At 40.2% G+C, this 13,853-nt stretch overlaps 1 pseudogene; it reads right to left on the bottom strand.

Annotated features, from left to right (window-relative positions):
* Positions 1-761: 761 nt before the first annotated feature.
* On the bottom strand, positions 762-12,503 carry LOC118366675 (bile salt export pump-like; annotated as a pseudogene).
* Positions 12,504-13,853: the final 1,350 nt, after the last annotated feature.

Below are 13,853 nucleotides of genomic sequence, written 5' to 3'. Positions count from 1 at the left end.
CTACTGTGATTCCAATTTAGATAAATGTTTTTCCTTGAGAAAGAGTTACTATATATATTTTTTTTTTCTTCCATATTATGAGGTTGGAGTAATACTGTGAAATTGTGAAAATGATGATGCCAATTTAGTTTGAAAAGATGGCCTGAAATTTCTGCCTGTTTTGGTGTTTAGTGCTGGGTGATTAACCTAAATGTCAGTTATTTTTCTTTTTTTTAAAACAACAAATTGACTGATGTCAGTTCAATTATTTGAATTCCATTTCATATTTTTTTTCTGTGAGCTCAACACGCACATCACAGTTTCTCTACAGATAAATCAGAGTCAGGCTGAACTGTGTGATGTAGTAGGCAGTTCTAGTTTTCAACCAGACAATATTCTACCTAGTTTAGCGCATAAAATGTGGTAATTATCTACAATGACCCTAATCCATTGCGCAGCTACTTGTCCTGTCTGTATTTATTTTAAGCCTGCTATGGAAGAGAGATGAATACCAGACCTTGAGGCGATATAGATAACAGCTGTTGCTTTGTAAGGTATCTTTACACTTGTTGATATTCAGCAGTCATAAAAGTATGTCTTATTTCATTTGAAGAACTACAAAATAGTGATTTTGTCAGACAGCGTAGGCAGCAGCTCTATAGAGATGAGATGATGACTTGAAATAATAAGTCATCAAATAAAACAAATGTAATATACACAACAACTGAAATATTTTATTAAAGTAAAGTAATGTGATTAAATGATGGTTAATAAGTGATAAGCAATAATGGGCAGTCACTAGCATCATGGGACTTTAATAAAAAAAAATGAATAAAAATCTGTGTTGTTACAGCATTCAGCCCACATAATGAATAGCACATTTAATGTCCAAAAAATAATCGAACTGAAATGACCTCAAAAAAGCACTAAATTGCTCAGCGCTAGGTGGGATGGAGTTTTGGTCAGACTGGTGACATCACCAAGCATTAAATTAGTTAAGACTAATAAGAGAGTTCCAAATCTCGGCCAATAACTTTCAGTTCTCCCCACTCAGACCACTCCCAGAAATGTTTTGATGTTGAGATTAAAAACAGCTACATTGGAACTTTAAATATAACAGATAATTCCTTGAGAAGTTTTGAATTGTTCTATCAGTGTTTGTTTTTTTGTGAAACGAGCCATTTCACCAAAATATAGAATTCATGACAATAACAATTTACCTCATTATCATAACCATATTATTCTGGCATAAACCTTACTACTAATGATAATGTAGCAAAAATAAATGGTTATTAACAGCCCTGCTTTTTGCTACTGTAGTAAATACCCATCCTTATCACAGCTGTTACTATAATGTAATAACTTAAATGTATCTAAATGTCACTCTGTACAAGCCAATTTGGATGTAGACCTATACCAAAATGTACTGCATAACACATTGTCTGATATACACATGGACCTTTGTAGCTCAGTTGGTAGAGTGTGTAACACCAGGGTAGTGGGTTCAAATCCCAGGACCACCCATATGTAAAATGTATGAAGCATTACATCAAGTCGCTTTGGATAAAAACATCTGCTAAATATAATATTTTATATTACATGTAACTCTTCAAGAAGATGTACATTTTCTAACAGGGTACTCTACTTAGCTTACCCCCATTATCTGTTGCTAGGAGGCTACATGGTTACCTTGCAAGTTTGGTTAGATAAATTATATAACTGTCTACTTAGTGCTTGCTCAGCCTATCCAGGCCTGAGGAGACATCTGTGATTGTGTGTTGTTACGTGTTAATGCTGAACCTGGAAAGGTTCAGCAGGAGGTTCATAATGCTGATAAATCAGCAGGTGCTTTCAGAATATGCCCACTAATCACTTGGCAAACTAAGTTCATGGAATACATTGTTTGTGAAAAATCCTTGGCTTACTTAATGCACAAAATGATGAACAATTACTTGGTGGTTTGTGAAAGGTGTTAGCATTTACTAGCACACAATTGTGTTGGGCATTTCAACACCACAGTTCAATGGTAAACTACAGCTTCATTCAGAGGTCACCTATGACATAAAGTATTTCATACAGAATTGAGACCAAAGAGAAGTTTCCTTCATATCTAGAGTCCATCATTCATTTATTCCGTTACATATCCATCAAATATATACGGTTTGAGGTGTTCTTTTCATCAAAGACACAACAAACCAATGCTAGATATTACCTGTGGTTTATGGTCGAAGCACACGCCATCAACACACCATCACTGTTTCTCAAGGACAACACATTACATTTCCCAATGTACAGTGCATTCGTAAAGTATTCAGACCCCTTCACTTTTTCCACATTTTGTTACGTTACAGCCTTATTCTGAAATTCATTAAAAAATGTTTTATCCTAAATCTACACGCAATACCCCACAATGACAAAGCAAAAACAAGTTCAGACATTTTTGCAAATTTCAGAAATATCACATTTACATAAGTATTCAAAACCCTTTACTCAGTAATTTGATGAAGCACCTTTGGCAGCAATTACAGCCTCGATTCTTCTTGGGTATGACGCTACAAGCTTAGAACACCTGTATTTGGGGAGTTTCTCTCATTCTTCTCTGCAGATCCTCTCAAGCTCTGAGATGTTCAATCAAGTTCAAGTCCGGGTTCTGGCTGGTCCACTCGAGGACGTTCAGAGACTTGTCCCGAAGCCACTCCTGAGTTATCTTGGCTGTGTGCTTAGCATCGTTGTCATGTTGGAAGGTGAACCTTCACCCCAGTCTGAGGTCCTGAGCGCTCTGGAGCAGGTTTTTATCAAGGATCTCTCTGTTCACCTTTCCCTCGATCATGACTAGTCTCCCAGTCCATGCAGCTGAAAAACAATGGTATGGTATTGGCCAGGCGATGGGCGGGGCCTGGTTTCCTCCAGACGTGACTCTTGGAATTTAGGCCAAAGAGTTCAATCTTGGTTTCAACAGAGCAGTGAATCTTATTTCTCATGGTCTGAGAGTCCTTTTAGGTGCCTTCTACTGAGGAGTGGCTTCCGTCTGGCCAGTCTACCATAAAGGCCTGATTGGTGGAGTGCTGCAGAGATAGTTGTCCTTTTGGAAGGTTCTCCCATCTCCACAGAGTACCTCTGGAGCTCTGTCAGAGTGACCATCGGGTTCATGGTCACCTCCCTGACCAAGGTCCTTCTCCCTCTATTGCTCAATTTGGCCGGGCGGCCAGGTCTAAGAAGAGTCTTGGTGGTTCCAAACTTCTTCCATTTAAGAATGATTGAGGCCACTGTGTTCTTGGGAGACCTTCAATGCTGCAGACATTTTTTTGGTGCCCTTCCCCAGATCTGTGCCTCGACACAATCCTGTCTCGGAGCGCTAGGGATAATTCCTTCGACCTCATGGCTTGGATTTTGCTCTGACTTGCATTGTCAACTGAGGGACCCTATATAGACAGATGTGTGCCTTTCCAAATATTGTCCAAACAATTACATTTATCACAGGTGGACTTCAATCAAGTTGTAGAAACAGCTCAAGGATGATCAATGGAAACAGGATGCACCTGAGCAAAATTTTAAGTCTCTTAGCAAACGGTCTGAATGTAAATAAGTTATCTGTTTTGTATTTTTAATACATTTGCACAAATTCTAAAAACCTGTTTTTTGCTTTGTCATTATGGGCTATTGTGTGTGGATTGATGAGGAGTTTAAAAAATGTATTCCATTTTAGAATAAGGCTGTAATGTAACAGAATTTGTAAGAAATTAAGCGGTCTGAATACTTCCCGCCATGGACTTTGATGTTTAGTCTACAGTTATTCCACATGTATCATAAAAATATCACATAGATGCACTTTGGTTAGTGACAAACTCCATCTCCTCGTAATGCATCCCATCTCTAGAAACATTTGGTTTAGCTGATTGGAGCCCCTGCTGTGACTAGTTTATAGTAGGTAGCTCTCTTAGCCATGAGTTTCTCATGAGTCCCTCTTTCTATGACAGCGCCTTGGGACATGACGGCTATGCTCTCTGGGAACCTTTTCACTCTCTGTGGTGTCCAATGCAGAGGTGGCCTCATCCAGTACCAGAATCTTAGGTTTCCTAACTATTGGCAATACGTTTTCTTTTGTCCTCTGGAGAGCTGGGAGCCCTGGGCACCAACCCGAGTCTCGTATTTCTGACAGAGTCAAACACAGGAATGTCCAGTACAGTACTTCCAATACAATGAGAGCAAACAGTATCAGAAGATAATAACATGTTCCCACCACAATAAAATATTCATCTTTGACATTCGTCACAGTACAAAGTGAAGTGGGATATTATGACATAGAAGTATTACAAAAGATAGTACAATTTCAGTTACACTACTCACATCTGGTAGAGTCATCACAAAGTATTGGAGATGAGCTTTCTTGGCAGCTTCAACAATCTCCACCATGCTCACATTCCTTGTGTTATCATCATGCTGGATATTTTCAGCAATACCGCAGTCAAACAGCACTGGTTCTTGGGAGACAACGCTAATCTGAGCCTTCAGGAAGGGCATGTTGACAGTGTGTGATGGACAGCCATCAATCAACTCAAATGAAATGGGAGCAAGGATGTGTTTATTGTAAATACAAATAAACTATGACAGGCACTGTGTGTCCCTCTGATTCCATCTACATGGCAGAACTAAGATAAAGGTAATGTCAATAGGTTGTGGCTGGTGTGGGATCTCATCCACTCTGCCCTCATCTAGATCATAGAACCTCTCCAACAGCTGCACACTAGTGCTCTTCCTATAGCCACTGCTGCCCACAAAGGTCAGGTTCTGGCCCGGCTTCAAAGACACCAGTATTCCATGTAACACCTGGATGTCAGTCCGGGTTGGATAGGTGAACTTGCAGTTCATGAATTTTAACCCCCCTTTTTTAAATGCTCCTGGAGAGAGGGCATGGCATTATTACACACCAAATTTTCCTGAAAATGTCTGATTGAATAAATTGAATTTGTAATAGAAAAAGTTAGACACGTTTCTCTCATCCAACAGTTTGAACAACTGGGCAGCTGTAATCTGGTTTTGGCATAATCTGGGGCTGAACGAGAAAGCTTTTCCCAGTGCCTTCCCACTGATCACAATGGCAGAGATCACTCTGGGGAATCACACAACATTGGCATTAGTTTGATTGACTCAGACCCAAAGCCCCCCAGGATGTGGTATGTGTCGGTCAATAGGTTGTACGGACTAAGAATATGGTAGCAACACACTGGACATTACTTGCAAGGTGAACAGCTCTCCACCTCGTCTTCATTTCCTTCAGGTCCATGATCCTCCATAGTCCTGGTTGTGTATTCTTCAAATCCCGTTTGTTTTAACCTAGTCCACTGTTCTGCCAGACTCACTAGCTCACTCTGTAATTTGGCCACCGTTGCTCTGCTGTCAAATTTGATCAATCATTTGCTTAGTTCTTGAAGGGCTGTCTGTGGAAGGGCTGTCTGTGGAAGGCCACTGGCACTGTATGTTAGCTGACTAAAGTGTTTAGCGTGCAGAAGAGCCAGGTTGGCATACAAAGTGCCATTACTCAGAAATCGACAATGGATGCTATCTATAACTGTATACAGAATTTGATGATGGACACCAATCCAATGCACTCTCTGCCCCAGAAAAAGTCTCATCTTATGCCATCTCTCCAGGCAGGGTTTTCTTCTTTCAAGCCCTTTTTGTTGGCAGAGTGATCTCTAACACCAGCTCTGTTTCTTCATCCTGTTCCTGCAACTTCCTGTTGGCCCACTGAACAAATGTGTCTGCAGCTGCTTTGACTTTTTCAAAATCTCTTGCAATTCCTTTCAGCAGCTCCTCTGTAGACACAACCATACGATGCGCAGACAGAATGTCCATTCCACTTGTTTGAAGATATTTTGAGACTGGTGAGGTGACCTGAAATATTCTGAGGAATATCTGAGCTGGAAGTATTGTTTCATACTTCAGCAACCCCTCAATGTATCCTTGTGCCTTGACCTGTGCAATAGTGTTGATGTTTTTCTGATCTTGTATGGTTGAAAGAGTGAGAAGGACATCAACACACCCTCATCTGGATTTCCAAAAGCTCCAAAGACCTTCTTTCAGGCACTGTCTTTAGCCCACCAGCATGTCTCTCCAATTGGAGCAAGACGTCTGTGTCTTGGGTCCTTGCACTTCTTCTCCCAAATGTTCATCCTCTGGTAGGATTCACGGAAGAACACAGCTATGTTGTTAATTTCACCACAGCCACAAGCCTCTCATGGATGACGTTTGTCACATATCTGACTATGACAGAGCATTGACCTTGTGTTGTAATGTCCTTCGCAGTGTCAATCTGGACTGAAAACATACCAGCTTCCTGGATTTAACTTGCTATGGTGGCCTGCATTGTGTTGGATTGTGGTAATGACGGTATCGATGTTAGTCTTTGATGATAGAGTGATTAGAGAGCATCTGCCCCCTCTTGACCCAGACTCATGCAGTTTTTTGCTTTTCTCTTTGCAGGCACTGAGATGCTCTTTCATACACAGGTCATACATTCCCAGCAGAATTATAATCTCTAAATATTTGCCATGGTCAATGCTGCTGTCATCTAGTGTATAAGTTGCTTCAGACTGCATGCCTCTGTGGCTCAGACCCCTCTTGCCTATGACTTTAACAACATCTATAATATAATGTGCTCTAGCACTTGCCTTCTTCTGCGCACTTGCGCTCCGTGAGCATACATCTGACTGCCGATGAACAGGCTCTCAATGTTACCTTTGGAGGACCTTAGAAAGTAGGCCTCAGCATAACCTCTATGCATAATGCTCTTCTCATGCTCTTCCACTCTCTGATGGATATGCTTCCAGTCTGCCATTCCATTCATGAAAGGGCTGTTCTCTGTGGGCTTTGCAAATGCCATACAAATGAAGTAGAATAAAGCATAATTCACTTCACTGTCTGACGGCCACTTCCTGTTGGTCCCATCTTTACAAAAGAATACCTTCTGCACCACAGACTTTTCCATCTTTTGTTGGGGGTGGAAACTAAAAAACATATCTAGGTCCCCTGACTTCGGCCTCTTAAAAACATCAAAAATTGGGGTGGCAGTGGCATCTTGGCTCAATCTACATCTGTCCACTGCAGATGCACTATCCTCAACCTGGATGAATAATTAGCATAAATGAGTATAGTAATATAACATGAAATAAAAAGTATAATGTTAATGTAATGTAATGGTATAATATTAGTATATTAATTGTATAATGTTAGTATATACATATAATAGTACACTTTCTACCACTAGTATTATATTAACTCCAATTGGACAATACAGCAGTGAAATACACAACTAACATTTATAATTTTTGTAGGTTTTGTTCCGTCATTAAATCCTTTAAAGGAAAATGGTCGACATTGGTGGTTAGACTCTAATTAGTTAACGCTAAGTACTAACTGGTCAATAATCATAACTATTCGTGCATAACAATGAGTTCAACATTTCCAAAGTTTGCTGTTGCACTTCAACCTTTTTAATGTCCCGCCCCATCCAGGCTGTGATTGGTCGGTTCACGAAAGTGACATTAACGAGCGCTTGTTTGAACAAAATCACCCGATATAACTAAATAGCCAGCTAGCCAAACCCAAACATTGCTTATCTTATCCCTATTGTCTTCTGTCTTACCTCTTCAGCTGAAAAGCCTTGACTAACATTTGAACTGGTATCGCTGGGCTTAATGTGCTGCTCTCTGTAATGCCAGTGCCTTCAGGCTCACTCGGCTGAGATGATGAACTGGTAGTGGCGCCAAATTAATAATTTGTTATTTTAAAACATTTGGCCGCATCAGCCTCAAGGGATTTCAATCTCTTCTCTTTCGGCTTTTCAGCACCATCTTTACGCTGTTTCTCTTTTTGTTTGTCCATCTTGCGCCACTCCACTATTTATCCAAATGTCACCACTTAACAGAGATGGGAAAGGGGCGGAGCCCAAGTAAAATTAGAATGGACTAGACCAAAAGTAATTGGCTGGGAGAGAGAGGCTGACAGATGTAATACCCAACCGCGGTGGCAGTGGGCCGGTAGCCCACTCGCCTGGGCCAGTCAGACACACAGCACTTGGTTATTTTTATTTAAGCGGGGGCTGGGGTTATTTATATTTTGCGTTGCATCCGCCCCAATTGTCAAGCGGCCCACCGGGAAAACTCCCAGGGCACCAGATGGCCAGTCCGTCATTGCCACCAGGTAATGTAATCCTTCACAGCTGACCAGATAACCTCCATATCTAAATGAGGCGGCATACACAATAAAGATAACACACTGAACAAAGGCAAAACAGATGCCATTGATATTGTCCTTCTTGGCAGATTTATAGGGAGCCTCCAGCTGCTGTTCATATTGATTCAAATATAGGCTCTCCATGGCCAGCCTTACGACAGAGAATAACACTCTCAGGACTAGTGCCTCGCTTAATGTTACGGAAGTATTCTAATAACCCATTTAAGGACCTTTATTAAATTAATAAACCCACAATGGAGTGTTTAACCACCTGTCATGCTGCTTCCACTGCCTTCTTATCCTCATTTTGGCTTGAAAGAACTCAAGACAAGCCAATCAGTGGTAATAAGCACATCACCACCAAGCTTAACTTTCAGCTGAAGTGGAACGCAATGATGAAAGACGCTCCGATGTTGTTCAAGGTGTTCATAATCATCCCAATCTGTGATCCAGTTGCCTAGAGAGGAAATACTATTCATTCTCATAGCTCATTTAATAAACAGAAATACATACAGTATGAGGCACAAGGAAATATTTTGAAAATGACCATTTGGATCATCTCATAATAATCTCATCATTGGTAATAAATAATTCCAATGGATTCTAATGTCCCGGTCCACAGTATGTGTCACTGACACTCACCCTCTGGACCATGGAGGCATCAGTGGCCAGCCTGGTCATGAGATCTCCAGGGCTGTTGCTGGGGTCATCAAACCAGCCCACCACCTGTTTCAACATGGCCTGGAAGCCCACCTTTCCTTAACCTGCAGGTCAGCAGCTCCCCAGACTTCCCAAAGGCATTGCCCTTCAACAGAACAACAACAGTGTTCACACACATCACTAGGGCCTGCCGTCAGAATGTTAGCACCATACTATGGACTAACTGCATAATTATACTGATGTGCGGTAAAACATACTGTAACTACCTGTAATGACAGAGAAGAAACTTGCCACAGCGCAGAACAGGATACATATTCTATTGATCTGCGCTCTCTCTCCATCCAAGTCACATGTAGAGAACGTCTGTAAATCCAAAGAACAATGTGGATGGAATTAAATGAATTTCATGGAATAGCAACAACCACAAGTATCACTACCAGCCCAGGTAATATGAAACTAGATTATAAACCTAGGCTTGAAATGTACATAATCTATAGTCTCTCACCCCAAACATCTGGCTGAATAAAATAGAATAGATTGGATTGACGGAGCCGTTGATGGTAGCTCCTATAGATCCCAATAGCATGTAGGGCCACTTTGACATGTTATACTTCAGGATTCGAGCCACTGACGCTGGTTCCATTGCTTCCTCCTTAGAATGCTGTAGGAATATAGGAGGGACATGAATATAGGAGGGACACTCATTTCTCTCAGATATTGAATAAAGTACATTAATACAAAACTGATAACACAAGGCTGCTTAGAGAATGACCTCAGTACCTTTGACCTTTGAGGTTCAATCTAATTTTCCATTGTGTTAAGGAATTTGTCTGATTTAATTATGATACTGCCAGCTATAGCATCAGGGATGATTTCAGTTGACGGTTGGGTGTCAGATCACAGGCTTTGACTTTGTGGTGATATAATGATTGATAGATTTTGTGCTGGGAGTCACCCACCTTGTCAAGTGCCTCCTGTACAACAGCCTCACTCTCGTTGACCAAAGCCAAGGTAGCCATGTCCAGCTGCAGGATCCTGGGGTTGTGGATCAGAGCTTGGGCGATATGAATCCTTCTTCTGTCCTCCACTCATCTGACCACCACCCTCACCCACCAGTGTATCAAACCTCTATATAACCACAGACAAACGTTTCCTAATTGTGACATTTCTATGTGTTTCTTGTATGAGACAGTATCAGAGAAATGCACAGTATTTCTTTGCTTAAAGGTGTGTCTGTGGTACCTGTGGTAGGTCCATGATGAAGGTATAGATGTTAGCCTCCTTGGTGGCCTGGATAATGTCGTCCATGGTCGCCCATAGCGGATGTTCTCAGCAATAGTTATGCCAATCAGAGAGCGAAGGCACTGGATGTTCAGGCTGCAGATGTCATGGCCATCCAAAGTCACCCATGAATGAGAAACTGAACCACTCGGCCCAACAAAAGCTGTGGTTTCTCCTGCTCTAATCAGCATGCTCAAATGGTCTAAAATCTGAATAAACAGGTAGTTTTACATTGAGACGCAGTATATTTTGGGAAATAATTTCAGTGAAATAATAAAGAGCTGAGCAAAAAGGGTTACCTTCACTTCTGGTCGAAAGGGGAAGTTAAATGTGATGTAGTCTAATTCAATATCAGCCTTCACCTTGTAGTTTGTGACCATCCTCTGAGAAACAATAGATTTCTGGCTCCTGGAAGTTAAGATTTATAAAATACTTCTTAACTGAAATGTAGTTGTTCTTAGTTCATGTATTTTCTAGAAGTCTGGCCTTACCCAGTCAATGGTATCAAAGATTGTCTTGGCTGCAGCTGGACCTGAGGCGAAGGCTTCCAGTCAGGGAGAGGCCTGACCCAGGTTATTAGCTGCCATGAGAACCACAAAGAACAACTGGAGACCAAAATACAAGCCAACATATCCTTACATTTTCACCAAGCATAGTATAAAATATTGGATACATATTTATTATACGGTAATCTGAGTTACCATAAGGGGATAAGAGTACTCTTACAGCAGCATCTATCACCAGTTTAGAACCATACCAGAATGCCAAAGCATAGCAGAGGAAGATGACACACCACAGGTATCCTTCAAAACACTCCAATGATCGTCCCCATTTTCACACCCCAGTTCGGAGCCTCAATAAGGTTTTTGTCATACCTGTTCAAATGTGAAATGCATTTTTATAACTAATTTCAAGCGCCAAGACATTGAAGTCAGGGAAGGGAAGGTTAATTTGACAAGTTTCTCACAGCAGGATTATAATTAACTGACCTTTTTGTAGGGGTTGATTCATTTTTTGTTAGGGAAAATCAAGTCTGACATTTTAAAGTGTAAATTACAAAATGTATGAGCTTTAAAAAAATGTAATACACTACACATTTGCATTTCCTGCAACAACTTGGTGATCGAATTAAGATCCTCGTCAGTATTTCAAGTTACCCTCTCCTCCAAAGGCTGCCACTGTTCTGATGGATGACGGTACCTCATCAGCTACTGCCCCTGCCTTGGCATAGGCCTGGAGCTCCCGAACTGTCGGTCTGGCAACAGCCTGAGAAGTCAATGAGTGGAGAACACTTCACAACGTTCCCACATTCAAACCAGACTGGTTTATCCATAGTACATTTCACACATCACAGCGTCACAGAGAATACAGAGGTGGTGTGAGACTACCGCACACACAGACTCAGAGCCTGTTACTTCCACAAACAGAATGACCATCACTAAATTTAGGAATTGAATACATTGTATTCAACCCATCACACCATGGCCATTAGCCCAGCAGCAAGTCCTATAAGTGGGCATACTGTGATGACCACCAGGGTCAACTTCCATACTCTGATGAACCACACCATGAAGCTGAAGATGAAAGTGGAGATCCTCTTTGATGAAGATAGACACCTGGTCAGCTATAGCATCGCTGATCTTGTTGATGTCAAGGAGGTGAAAGAACATGTCCAAAATAGTGAACCGGCTAAAATGGGTCAAACCCTAAATGTGAGAGGTTTTTCTAAAAAAAAACATCTTTCAGGAATGCCCTCAATTGTCCACACATCTCTGTAGAAAATAACCCATGGGTTTAGGTCTTACTCTGACATCCCAGTGTTTAATTCTCCAACTGAATTGCAGTCAAACCAACCAATCTACATTCTCATGATGTTCCTAAAGTAAGTTTTCTTGATTCTCTGGATCTGTCTGGTAGAAGCAGATACGCAGAGGGCAATCTACACAGAGCAGGGTTGAATACATGTTTTAAAAGAACAGTTGTAGATTAATTAACCTATCAAGGTTGCAAAACTCAGTGGAACGAAAGCACTTTGAGAATGAAGTTGAACCCACTTACTTGGAAATGACTAAAAATTAAATATTCTAATCCAATACAAGCGTAATAATATGCAAACATGGTCATCTGTGCTTCAATATCCACCCTGTAAAAATAATAGATGCTTATGTATGCTGTATATATTTTTTATAAACAGTAATATGAACAGATCAAAATAGAATATAACTTTCCAACCTCTATGCAGGAGTAAAATAGAATTGTAAAGTGTCAACTCACCCACAGAAGACCGTTGCGTTCTCTGCTATTTCATATATTGAACCATTGATCCAGGTGATGTTGTATCCTTCCATGTTGCAAATTAATCAATAATAAAATAAATTAATAATAATTAATAAAATAAAGGGAGATATAATATTGTGCAATAATAGCATAAAAAGTAAATAATAATAATGAATAAAAATGTAAGGATAAAACAGTTGAAAGAATCCAACACCCAAGAGCTTTTCTTTACATCTCTGCAATCAATACAATCAAATAAGAAAAGCTCTTGCATGGTGATGATATACGTTTTTATACTTTCATGATGATAAAAGTGTATACCAGTATGATAGATATCATGCTAAGAAGAACCATACTATTGTTTCAATTCCAATCAAAAACAGACACTTAACCTTTTCCATTCTCTGTTCAAAAAGAGAGGTCAAAGTTCAATTTAAACCTTTTAGGAAGAGATCAACAACATCATTTCAACTCTTGCTGGGGCATAAATCATGTTTATATTATGGCATTTGTGGCATAACAGGAAGAAATGGGCCACTTACCTTCTTCTCGGTCTGGTTTGTTTGTCAATATTCTTTGTCAGTGTTCTTCTGTAGAGAAGTTAACTTTTTCAGGTAAATAGAATCCTTCATTTATGTAGCCTTCATCCTGACAGGCACCTCCTCACTGGGCCTAATGGGAAAGAATGGTCATTTTAGCGCACAGACTTCTTTGACGTGCTGGGAATCCACAGAATACATTCACTGTCTGTATTGTACTGTAGGGAACAGTCTGTGCTGCCATCCAAATGTGACTTCCATGATAACACTTTTTGTGGGATAAAATATATAACGAAACAATCTTAAAATCTTTGGAATTCAATATTGTGTAATCTGTTTGTCATGACCACGGACAGTCCATGACACACTGGGAATTAGGACTTTTGCACTATGAAGGACTTGATACCATAAGAGGCATTGAATAAGTCGTTAGTGCTCCATAATATGGACAAAACATTTGATAATTGAAAGTTATTTTATTGAATAAAAAAAGGAGCTACCCTGACAAATTCTGAACCATTTTTAAAAATATAAACATAAAAATTACAGTACATGAATGGAAAAATACCTGTCTGACTATTTGTTCTCTAAGAAAGATTCAGGTGTGTAGTATATACTGTACTTTTTATAAATACATTTGAATAAACTTGAATACTGAATTAAAATGCCCTCTTAAATAATATGGGATGAATGTTCAATGTGGTGGTAAATATGAATGCTGTAAAAGTCAATTCTATCAACATTATTCCCATGTAAATAAACAGTTGGTTTGTTTAAAGAACGTCTGTTCAGGTGATAGGTGTGGATCACCCAAATGTCATCAGCAGAACGTTTGTAAAATGAGTATGACCTGAAGGTCAGCCATCAGTCTATACAGCTCAT

This window comes from Oncorhynchus keta, chromosome 34 (assembly GCF_023373465.1).
Source record: "Oncorhynchus keta strain PuntledgeMale-10-30-2019 chromosome 34, Oket_V2, whole genome shotgun sequence".
Classification (NCBI taxonomy): domain Eukaryota; kingdom Metazoa; phylum Chordata; class Actinopteri; order Salmoniformes; family Salmonidae; genus Oncorhynchus; species Oncorhynchus keta.
The sequence above is the reverse complement of the archived record's forward strand: the minus strand, read 5'-3'. Positions and strand labels throughout refer to the sequence as shown.